Genomic DNA, 12,480 nt, shown 5'->3' on the forward strand with positions numbered 1-12,480 from the left:
CCAGCAACCACTAGTGTGCTTTCTTTATCTACGGACTGATTGCCTATTCTGCACATTTCATATACATGGAATCATAAAAATGTAGCCATTTGTGTCTGGCTTTTTTCATGTAACACGGGTTAATATCCATCAATGTGGCACACACTACTACCTAATTCCTTTCACAGTGAATTCAGTTCCATCCTATAGACATACCACGATGCAGTTGCCCACTCATCCGTTGGGGGACAATTGAGTGGGTTTCACAAGTAGCCTGCTGCGAATGGTGCTGCTATGAACATTCATGTGAGGCTTTGATTTGAACGCCTGTTTTCAAGTGTTGAGGGAATGCATAAGCCTAAGAGTAGAGTTGTTGGGCTACCTGGTAATTCTATGTTTAAGCACTTGGTGAGCTGCCAGACCGTTTTCCAAAGTGGCTCCACCACTTTATTCTCAGCAGCAATGCAAGAGGGTACTAATTTCTCCACATTTCACCAAAACTTTTTTCCTATTTTTGATTGTAGCTATCCTAGTGGTTACCAAGTGATATTTCATTGTGATTTTGATTCACATGTCCCTGAGGCCTAATGATCAGCACCTTTGCATATTCTTGTTGACCACTTGTATGTCTTCCTTGGAGGAATGTCTGTTAGAAACCCCAGCCTGTTCTTTAAATTGCATTGGTTTGTCTTTTTGCCATTGACTTGCAAGAATTTCTTATAAGGTCCCTGATACAAGTCCTTTATCAGATACAATTCTATGGCTTGTCTTTTCAGTTCTTGATGGTGTCCTTTGATGTACAAAAGTTCTAATTTTAATGGGGCCAATTATCTATTTCTAATTTGGTTGCTTGTGCTTTTGTATCATATTATAGAAACCGCTGCCAAATATAAGATCAAGATTTACTTCTGTGTTTTCTAATAAGAGTTTTATAGTTCTACCTCCTACATTTAGGTTTTGTATATGATGTGAGATAACAATTCAACTTCATTCAGTAGCATATGAATACCCCGTTTTCCTAAAACCATTTGTTTAAAGAGCAGTTCTTTCCTTATTTAATTGCTTTGGATTTCCTGCCAAAAATCAATTGATCATAAGGTGAAGGTATATTCCTGGATTCTCCCATCTATTAATGATCTGTATATCTATCTCAAAAAGTCCTGATTAATGTGGATTTATGTTAGAATTGAAATCAGGAAGTCTGAATCCAACAACTTTATTCTTCTTTTTCAAGACCCTTTGGCTACCCGGCTGGGCGTGGCTCAATGGTTGAGCGTCAACCTAGGATCCAGGCGATGGGGGTTCGATTCCCGGTCAGGTCATGTGCCTGAGCTGTGGGCTCGATCAATGACTCTCTCATCATTGATGTTTCTATCTCTCTCTCCCTTTCCTTTCCTCTCTCTGAGATCAATGAAGATATTTAAAAAAAAAAAAAAAAAAAAAAGATTCTTTGGCTATTTAGGGCTTCGTTCAACTCTATAAGAATTTCTGGACCAATTTTCCATTTAGCAACAAAGGCCACTGGGATATGGGCAGGGATTTCACTGAATGTGTAGATTGCTTTAGGGGTTATTGCCATCTTTACAAGTCTTCCAACCTGTGAACAAGGGATGTCTTTTCATCGCTGAAGTCTTCTAATTCCTTTCAGTGATATTGTACAGTTTGACTACACAAGACTTTACCTCCATGGCTAAATTCTTTCCAAACTATTTTTTTTTAAGGAAAATGATATTCTATATAAATGGTAGCCAAAGGAAAGCAGGTATACCTATACTTATATCAGACAAGATATACTTTAAGGAGGAAATCATCAGAAAAGAAAAAGAAGAGTATTATTTGGTGATAAAAGCATCATTCATGATGAAGATATAAAAATTATACACTTAGATGCACACCATATCACAGCAGCTAAAAATATAAAGCAAACATTGTCCAAACTGAAGGGAGAGATAGACAGCAATACATTAATAGTAGGAGACTTCAATAACCAACTTTCATGAATGGATAGAACACTGAGACAGAATATCAAGAGGGAAAAATGAACTTGAACAACACTTTAGACCACATGAGCCCAGCAGACATACACAGAACATAGCAGAATATCTATACTTCTCAAACACACACAGAAGACTCTCTACAATAGACCAAATGGGAGTAACAAACACATTTTGAGAAGATTCACAAGATTGAAATTATATCAAGATCTTTCCTGACTATAGTGGTAAGAAACTAGAAATCAAGAACAGAATGAAAACTAAAATTCATACATCTGTGGAAATTAACCAAACCCAACAGACTCATATACAACCAGTGGGTCAAAGAAGAAATCAAACGGAGAAGTACAATATATCTCAAGAAAAATAAAAATGAAAACACAAAATTATGGGAGGCAGCAAAAGCAGTATTGGAATGCTGGAAAAGCAGTATTCAGGGGGAAGTTTATAATGAAAAATGCCTACATTAATAAAAAAGATAGATCTCAAAGAATCATCTAAACTTTATACCTCAAAGAACTTGAAAAGTATCTCTAAGCCTAAAGTCAGCAGAAGGAAAGAGATCATTAAAATTAAAACACAAATAAAATGAAATAGAGAATAGAATAACATCAGAATTACTAGTTTTCTTAAAGACAAAAAAAAAAAAAAGACAAGCTTTAAGGTAGACTAAGAAAAAAAGAAGACAGATCAAAAAGAAAATCAGAAATTAAAGAGGAGACATTATATGTAATGGCAGAGAATTAAAAGAATCATAAGAGACTACTATGGACAACTCTGCACTAGAAATTGAGTAACCTATAAGAAATTGATATATTCCTAGAAATATTAAACCTACCAACACTGAACCATGAAGAAATAGGGAATCTGAAGAGACCTGTAAGTGGTAAGGTCATTGAGTCAGTAGTCAAAAACCCCCCAACAATGCAATGCACAGAACCAGGTGATGTCACTGGAATTTACTACCAAACACTTAAAGAATCAGTGCTAATCCTTCATAATCTCTTCCCCAAAAACTGAAGAAGAAAGAACACTTCCAAACTCATTTTATGAGACCAGCATTACCCTGACACCAAATCAGAAAAAGACGTACAAGAAAACTACGGACCAATATCCCAGATGGACAAAAACGCAGAAATCCTCCACAAAGTACTATTAAAGTGCAACAGCACATTAAAAGGATCATACACCACAGCCAAGTGGGATAAATCTCTGGAATGCAAGGATGGTTCAACATATGAAAATTAATTAATATGATACATCACAATAACACAATGGAAAATGAAAAAACTCATGATCATCTCAACGGATGCAGAAAACGCATACGGGAAAATTCAACACCCTTTCTTGATAAAAATTTTCAACAACTGAGAAGAGAAGAAAACTACCTGAAAACAATGAAAGGCATATATAAGAAGCCTACAGCTAACATCAAACTCAAACAGAAAAAACTCAAAGCATTCCCTCTACGATTAAGAACAAGGCAAAGATGCTCACCCTCACCACTTCTACTCAACACTTTACTGATGTCCTATCCATATCATTATGCAACAAAAATAAATAAAAGATATCAAAATCAGAAATGATGTAATAAAATTACCTGTTTGTAGTCACCTGATCTTATCATATAAATAATCCTAAAGACCACACCAAAAAAGTTTTGAAACTAATAAACTCAGTCAATGTACTAGATACAAATCAATATACAGAAAGCAGTTGTGTTGCTATACACCACATCTAAGGGACTTATATCCAGAACACAACAAGAAGACAACAAATAATCCACTCAAAAACTGACAAAGTTTTTGGATAGACATTTCTCCAAGGATCATATTCAAGTGGTCAAGTATATGAAAAGGTAATAATATCATTAGACATTAGGAAAAGATAAGTCAAAATCACAGTGAGATATGACTTCATCACCACTAGCTTGGCTATAATCTCAGAGAAAAATAATAAGTGTTGGCAAGGATGTAATTAAAACCATCATATTTGGTGGTGAAATGGAAAATGATGCATCTATCTTACAAAATAGTCTGCCAATTTCTCACTAAGGTTAAACATAGTTACCATATGGTGCAGCAGTTCCACTTCTAGGTATATACCCTGGAGAAAGGAAAACATGTTCACTCAAATCTTGCATATGAATGTTAAAAGAAACCAACATTATTCATAGTGGCCAAAATTGGGGGATAAATGTCTATCAACTGATGCACGGATTTTTTAAATGTGGTTGTCTATACTGTGAAATATTATCTTACAATAAGAAGGGGTAAAATCATGACACATGCTACAATATGAATGAATATTTAAATTATTTTGCTAAGTAAAAGAAGCCAGTCACAAAGGGCACATATTACATTATTCCATACAAGAAATCCTCCTTCTTTATAGAAACACAAACCAGGTTAATGCTTAGATAGGGTGTGGGGAGTAAGAGATTAGGGAGTTCCATGTAAAAGATAAAGGTTTCACTGGGGTATGAACATGCTCTTCATACGATCATCATGGTGGTAGCACAATTCTGTGATTACACTATGAACTATTAAACTGTACATTTTAAATTAATCAGTTGAATGGTGTGTGAATTATATGTTCACAAAGTTTTATTTAAAAAATAAAATCTCAATAGTATAAAAAATAAAATCTCTGGGCCTGGCCAGCATGGCTCAGTGGTTGAGCATCAACCTATGATGCAGGAGAACTCACTTTGATTCCCAGTCAGGGCACATGCCAGGACTGTGGGCTCCATCCCTAGTAGGGAGCATGCAGGAGGCAGCCGATCAGTGACTCACCATTATTAATGTTTCTCTCTCTCTCCTTCTCAGTTCCTCTCTCAGAAATCAATAAAACATGTTTAAAAATAAATAAAATCTCTAGAACGAGCATCCATGTAATTCTTTGTCAGCTGTATAATAGCTTTATGTCCCTTTCTTCATGAGAAGAGATTACAGACACCATCTCTTCTAAATTCCTTAGTTAACACATTCATCTATAATGTATTACAAAATGTAGGGGAATTGCAAAGATGACTCCTAGCTGGATGGTAGCACTTGTAGGCATTACACAGATTTGGATAAAAAGAAGGTCATCTATTTTATGATATTTTGACTTTCCATAAAATGTTCTGACTGTTCATGAAATGTATTTACTTTGAGGTGTAGCAGTTATATTTTAACTTTCTGCTCAATTTCTCTTGGACATAAGCATGAACCATGGTAAAAGGGATCAGTCATTTGAAAAGAAACACTGCTCCACCAGGATGCCTACGAAGTGGATTTCCGTTCTGCTGCTGCTACAGCTGAGCTGTCACATTCGCCCTGGGTGGTGTGGAAAGGTGCTGGTGTGGCCCACAGAATATAGCCATTGGATGAATATGAAGACAATCCTGGATGAACTTGTCCACAGAGGCCATGAAGTGACTGTTCTGACATCTTCAGCTTCAATTCTTGTTGATCCCAATAAGGCATCTGCCATTAAGTTTGAAATTTTTCCTGCATCTTTAACAAAAGATGATTTTGAGGATGTTATCACGCAGCTGATCTCTAAATGGACATATATGCCAAAAGATACATTTTGGACGTATTTTTCACTAACACAAGATATGATTTTGGAATATTCTGATTATATTCGAAAGCTCTGTAAAGATGCAGTTTTAAACAAGAAACTTATGACAAAACTACAGGAATCAAGGTTTGATGTCGTTCTTGCAGACGCTGTTGGACCCTGTGGTGAGCTGCTGGCTGAACTACTTAAAAGACCTTTGGTGTACAGTCTCCGGGCCTTTCCTGGTTATAAAATTGAAAAGTATACTGGAGGACTTCCATTCCCTCCATCCTACGTACCAGTTGTCTTGTCAGAATTAAGTGATCAAATGACCTTCATGGAGAGGGTAAAAAATATGATATACGTGCTTTATTTTGACTTCTGGTTCCAAGCATTTAGAGAGAAGTGGGATCAGTTTTACACTGAAGTACTAGGTAAGTCATGTCTTTACTTGGTAGTATAAACTCCTAACTTTCTTAGAGCCTTGAAAGGTGAGTATGCATAAGTATTAAGTCAGAGAAATTTGTCTTTTATAAGTAAATTATAAAATAAAATTATAAAATGATCTCATTCTCACAAATATAGAAATGCTTAAATCATAGTATCATTGGGGAATTGCTTCCTCTTATATGGTTTAGTTTGTTTTAAAAATTGAACTATTTTCCATGTTACTTGAAGGATTCTCTAGTAGAGAGAGAGAGTGCTCTATCCCAGACTCAGGAACCTATCATTTGAGGTTTCTAATGACTTCATATCCCTCACTCAGTACTTACAACTCATCTGTTCAAACACTAAAATTTTCTTGAAGGGTGGATACGTAAGTCAGTAAACTGTATTTTGTGAAATCTCTCTCTTTATTAAAGACAAAATGAGCCAAAATTAAGAGTGAGCACATCTATTACCATGCTTTATGAAAATATTCCAGTTTTTATTTGCAAATATTTTTATTAATACACAAGTATTATTAAGCTCCTGAAATGAACCAAATGCACTTATAGTTCCAGGAATTGAGCCACACTCTCAAAACCTCAGTTTTGGGGAAATCTAGGATCAAGGGGATAGCTTGGTAAATTGCAGAAACTAGACTAAATAATCTAGGGAAAAGTCTTCCCATGGCCATAGTAGAATTAATTTATTGAGGAGTTGAAATCATTGCTTACATTTGCATCTGCTACTTTTGCAGCTTAACAGAGTAAACAAATGCATGTTTAATTCTATATTGGGTTAGGTTTAATCATTTTCTGATTGTGAATGTCTTGATGTGATGTTAGAGAAGACTCTTACATTTTATATATATTGTTCATAAATATAAACATAATATAAAATATGTATTTTATATAAATATGTTCATGTTCTGAAACCACAGACACTTTAAACATCTTTGGCTACATTATTAAACTTTTTTTCAGAAAACTAAATGGTATATTTACATTACAATATTTTCATTTTATCTACCTTTGTTTGTTGGGCTTTCTCCCTTCAGAGAGACCCACCACATTATTTGAGTTAAGAGGAAAGCTGAAATATGCTTCATTCGAAGCTACTGGAATTTTGAGTTTCCTCGCCCACTCTTGTCACATTTTGAATTTATTGGAGGCCTCCGCCACAAACTTGCCAAACCTTTGCCTAAGATAAACCTATTCATGTTTGTTCTACTTTGTTTACTTTGCATTTTTAGTAGGAATGATTGTGGGTTCTTCATTCAGAATGTCTTATCACACTGTGAGTTATATGGGAATCTGGGTAAAGTGACCTGCCAATTAGAAACTCATATTTCTATACTGTTTCAAGAATCTGAATGACATTATCATGACAGGATAAAGAATTATACTTGGGAGACTTTGGAAATAGGGTCAGTTAAATTATGGTCTTCATTATTCAACACATAAAAAGGTATCACCCATTAATTCAAAGACTAATTTTAAAGTGACTAGCATTGTGCAAGGGTAAGTAATAGATATGCACAGGAGAAGTGAACACACAGATTTTGGTCACACACACCAGGTATTCTATTTGGAAAGATAATTTAAGTAAGTAATAAGAATGGTGTGAAAAGTATTACAATTAAAAAACCCTAAAGCTACAATAATGCTAGAGAACATCCCATAGTAAAGGATCATAATTCTTCTGGCATAATTAACCATAAGACATGTCTTATTTTTGTTCCCCTTCAACAACAAAAAATGTGTTATCTGTTCATGAACAAAAGTGCCTGTGTGGAAGTTTGGGGATCCAGCATCATATGCCAGGGGACCTTAGAAGAGTCTTACCCACCTGCGCATCGGGTAAGAGGCAGAAAGACTCCAGTACTGGCTGTGATACCTACAGGATGTTGAGAATTGGTTCCAGGCCTGCTAGCTGCAGCCTCGTAGCACCTACAGAGCCCTGACTTGGGCGGTCACCTGTGGATTAGGGAGCTCTTGTGGAAGTCCAGATTTCTAAAAGAGAAGTTCAGCACTCTGTTGGAGCACAAAATATATGAATTTAAAGGCACTGCTATGGGTGAGAAGAAAGCTTGATTTTGCCAGCATCATTCCTCCTCCAAGTCAGCAAAGTTTAAGGCTAAAGAAGGCCTGTGATTTCTCCCACAGCAGATAGGGAGAGCCAGTGAGTGGATGCCGAGCTTTCCCGAATGTTCAGGATGCTTCTAAAGGGCTCATTTCTCTCTCACAGCATCCAGAGTACTAAACTGGGAGCGCAGTAACTGGCAAGAGGAAGCAGATCAGGAGAGTGGCATATAAGATTACCAGAGGGCGTTAAAGAGTCAGGGTTCCGCCCGATTGCATCTGTACTCCATCAGGAAGCCTGACCACAAGCCAGGAAGAAAACCTCTCTTGCAGACTCTCCCAGCTGGCCTGAGGGCGCCAACAGTGAGCTGCATTCCAAACCCATACTTCCTGCCCTCTGTGGACAGCTCAGTGTACAAGCTGCCTAGGGCAGCAGCGAGAGCAAAATTTGATAGAAAGCTAGGGAGCAAGAGCAGATGCAGGACAGGGTTTGGCCAACCAGAGAAAGAAACCACAAACTTAAGCTGTAGCACCACCTTCAGGAGAAAAACGGGGAGGCTATCAGCATCTGGCCTGGTGCTTTATAGGATGGAGAGAAGACATAGGGGCTTAAGAATTCTCCCACAAGAGGGAGCAAGAAGCACAGAGCAGGCATATTCACACAAGGCCTGAAGAAGCCTTATCCAGGGCAGTACTGACAAGAGGTACTTCTACCCTGAAAGTAGTAAAGGTAAGTAGGTGACTGCTAATTCAAATGCAAAAACAGCAAAGCAAACTCCAAAGAACATGAAAAACCCAGGAAACATTAGATTACCAAATACAATAATCCCCCAACAACCAAACAGACACACACACCCATTAAAATAGTGTTCAGCCATGAGAAAGAAGGAAATCCTACCATTTGGGACAACACAGATGGACCATAAAGGCATTATGTTAAGTGACATATGTCACACTGAAAAAGGCAAATAATATATGATATCACTTATATGTGTAATCTCAAAAAAGGCAAACTCATAGAAACAGAGAGTACAAAGGTGATTACCATGGACTGGTGGAAAGGGAATCGGCGGTTAAGAAGTTTGTCAAGGGTACAAACTTGCAACTCAAAGATGATTACGTTTAGGAGCTATAGTGATTATATCCAGCAATACTCTATAATATACTTGAAAGTTTCTAGAGGCTAGATCTTAAATATCCTCACCATACACACAAAAAGATAATTATGTGACCTAACAGAGGTGTTCACTAATGCAAAGGTAGTACTCATATTATAATATATAAATGAATCAATTCAACACACTGTATACCTTAAACTTACAGAATCTTATATGTCACCATATCTTAATATTTTAAACAAAAGCTTAAAACAATGATTAGAATGAGAAAGTCAACGATTTTATGCTAGAAAGGTTAGGTCATTATTTTCCAGAGAAAAACAATTAATTTAAAATAGGAAGATCAGGAGGGAAAAATAGGTGAGTAGGAAGTTTGGGCCAGATATCCATGAAATTTTGGTTCCTTACATATTTGGGGGGACAAGGGAAGGGTAGAAGGTACATTAAGCAATTAGGAATTTTTCTAGTATAAAAAGTAATAAAATTTGAAAACTGATAATGATCAGGGACCAATGTCAGAATAATTCGGAAACAATTCCAGATGAACATGACTTCACTAGGAACTTTATATGCATTGAACTGAGTTACTCAAGAGGGTGACCAGGTCTCTCCTGCAGAGAGCCCAGCTGTACCTCTCCCACTGTGGAGCAGGTGCTCCCCGGGAGACTCAGTGAGGTGATGACAAGGGCCCCTCACAGCTAGTTACACATAGCACATTTCACTACAACATCCATTTCAGAAAAAAGGTGTCATACATAAACAAGCCAGAAACATGGTCACTCAAATAAGTAACTACACAAGTACAATTTTAAATTACAAATAAGAATCTTAGGACTATTTCATGGAATTTTCGGACAGTAATGCTAGACTCAAGAAATAGCGATTCTTCAGCCTATAAAAAGTGATTATAGGAGAAGGTCCAAGATTTCAGTATAGGAAGACCCTGAACTCACACCCTCCTATGAACAAACAAAATATACAGCTACAGGTAGAGCATTCCCTCCCAAAAAACAGCTGAGGATTCACTGAATAGCTTCTGCATAATAAATGAGAGAGAGACTGAATAGAGAAGGTTGAGAAACCCTGAGAACTCTCCAGCCTCTGGGTAAACTTTTTGGCATTGGAGGTGCCAGTGAGTGCCAATGTTTACATTCTCTTTCCACAGATAGCATGGGGCAGAATTCAATTCAAGTGCTGTATCCCACCTGCAAGGCCACCACAGTATGCCCTAGGCCACTCACCCCAAACCCACTCCAGGCTCAGAGAGCTTAAATGCCATGACACTGCTCAAGCCACATGCCTCTCGCAGCCCCAGACAAAGGCAGCCATCCTATTAGGGTGCCCCTGGAGCTGTGCATCCTGGGAAAACTGGCCAATGTCTGCCTCAACTGTGGCTAGTCCACGTGCCAGGGAGGCCCTGGTGCCTCAAGCAACCACTTCAACTCCAACCAGCCTGCCAAAGCTCCCCAGCACACACAGACTAAACAGAAATCATACCTTCATAAAGCCATGCCATCCAGTTCAGGGAAGTAGCTGTTTCATCTAATTCTTAGAAACAGACACAGGGAATAAAACAAGTGAGAAAACAGCCCTATGTCCCAAATGAAAGTACAAATAAAACCTCAGGGGAAAAAAAACCCCTAAACAAACAGAGATAAGAAATTTGCCTGGTAAGCTATTCAATATAATGGTCATAACGATGCTCACCAAACATGACACAGAACAGAGGAACACAGTGAGAACATTGACAAAGAGTTACACAATGTTAAAAAAAAAAGCCTGAACTGAAGATTATAATAATTAAAATGAAAACAACATGCTAGAGGAAACCAACAGCATACCAAAGAATGGAGAAGAATGGGGTGGCAATTTGTGGACAGAATAGTGAAAATGACCCAATCAGAACAGCAAAAACTGAGGGAACAATTCTAAAAACAAGATTAGTGTAACAGACCTCAGGAACAATATCAAGAGTATCACCACTCACATTATAGGGGCCCCAGAAGGAAAACAGGGAGAGGAAGATGCACAGCAGCTACTTGAAATAATAATGTCTGAAAGCTTTCCTAACCTGGGGAAAGAAACAGACATCCAGGTCCAGGAGGTTCAGAGAATCTAAAACAAAATAAATCCAACGAGATCTACAACAAGATATGTTATAATTCAAATGAAAAAAAATAAAGATAAAGAGAGGATACTGAACGCAGCAAGAGAAAAACAGTCACATGCAAGAGGAACCTCGTAAAACTATTAGCTGGCCTCTAAGTGAAAAGTTACAGCCCAGAAGGTAGTAGCAGAATATATTTAAAGTGCTAAAAGAATAGAGCTACAACCAAGAATACTCTACCAGGCAAGGTTATCATCCAGCATTAAAGCAGAGATGAAGAATTTCCCAAACAAGCAAAAGATAAAGTTCATCACCAATAATCCAGCTTTACAAGAAGTGTGAAAAGGCCTTCTCTAAGAAAACAACAACAACAAACACAAATGCCATAAACAAGAAAGAAGCCTCACTGGTAAAAACACATATGTAATAAATACAATGGGTCAGAAACTTAAAAACTAGTACAAAGGTTCAAAGACAAAAGTAGTAAATTAAGTATAACTACAACAAGTATTTAGGAGATACACAGCAATAAAAAGATGTAAATATGAAATCAAAAACAAAAGATAGCGAGGGCAGTAAACATGTACCTCTTTTTGAACTTGCATGCATATCACCTTAAAATAGACTGCTACAGATATAGATCGATATATATCAACTCCATGGTGATGACAAACCATCAATCTACAAAACATACCACCCAAAACAAACCAAAAAAACAACAAAAAGAGAACACTCTCCCAAAAAACTAAACAAAACCACCAAACCAAGAGGAAGAGATCAAGAAAGAAAGGAACAGAGAACTACAAAAGCTACCAAGCAGACAGTTACCAAAATGGCAAAAGGTACATAAGAAGCAATAATTACTTTAAATGTAAATGGACTAAATGCTCTATTAAAAATGCATAGGGTGGTTGAATGGGTAAAAAAAATTAACAAAAAGACACATCTGTATGCTGCCTAAAAGAGACTCACTTCAGACTGAAAGACACAGAGTAAAATTGAAGGTATGGAAAAAGATATACCATGCAAATAAAAATGAAAAGAAAACCGGGATAGCAATATTCATATCAGACAAAATAGAGCTTAAAACAAATACTGTAAAAAGAGATCAAGCCCAGCAGGCATGGCTCAGCTACTGAGCATCGACCTAAGATCCAGGAGATCACTGTTCCATTCCCTGTCAGCGCACATGCAGGATTTTTGCTCAATCCCAGGTCAAGGGCGGGCAT

General features: G+C 37.3%; 1 pseudogene; it reads left to right on the plus strand.

Annotated features, from left to right (window-relative positions):
* The first annotated feature begins 5,188 nt into the window (after nucleotides 1-5,188).
* On the plus strand, nucleotides 5,189-7,321 carry LOC107545720 (UDP-glucuronosyltransferase 2B31-like; annotated as a pseudogene).
* The last annotated feature ends 5,159 nt before the right edge of the window (nucleotides 7,322-12,480 follow it).

Source organism: Miniopterus natalensis, chromosome 1 (assembly GCF_054644295.1).
Source record: "Miniopterus natalensis isolate mMinNat1 chromosome 1, mMinNat1.hap1, whole genome shotgun sequence".
Taxonomy (NCBI): domain Eukaryota; kingdom Metazoa; phylum Chordata; class Mammalia; order Chiroptera; family Miniopteridae; genus Miniopterus; species Miniopterus natalensis.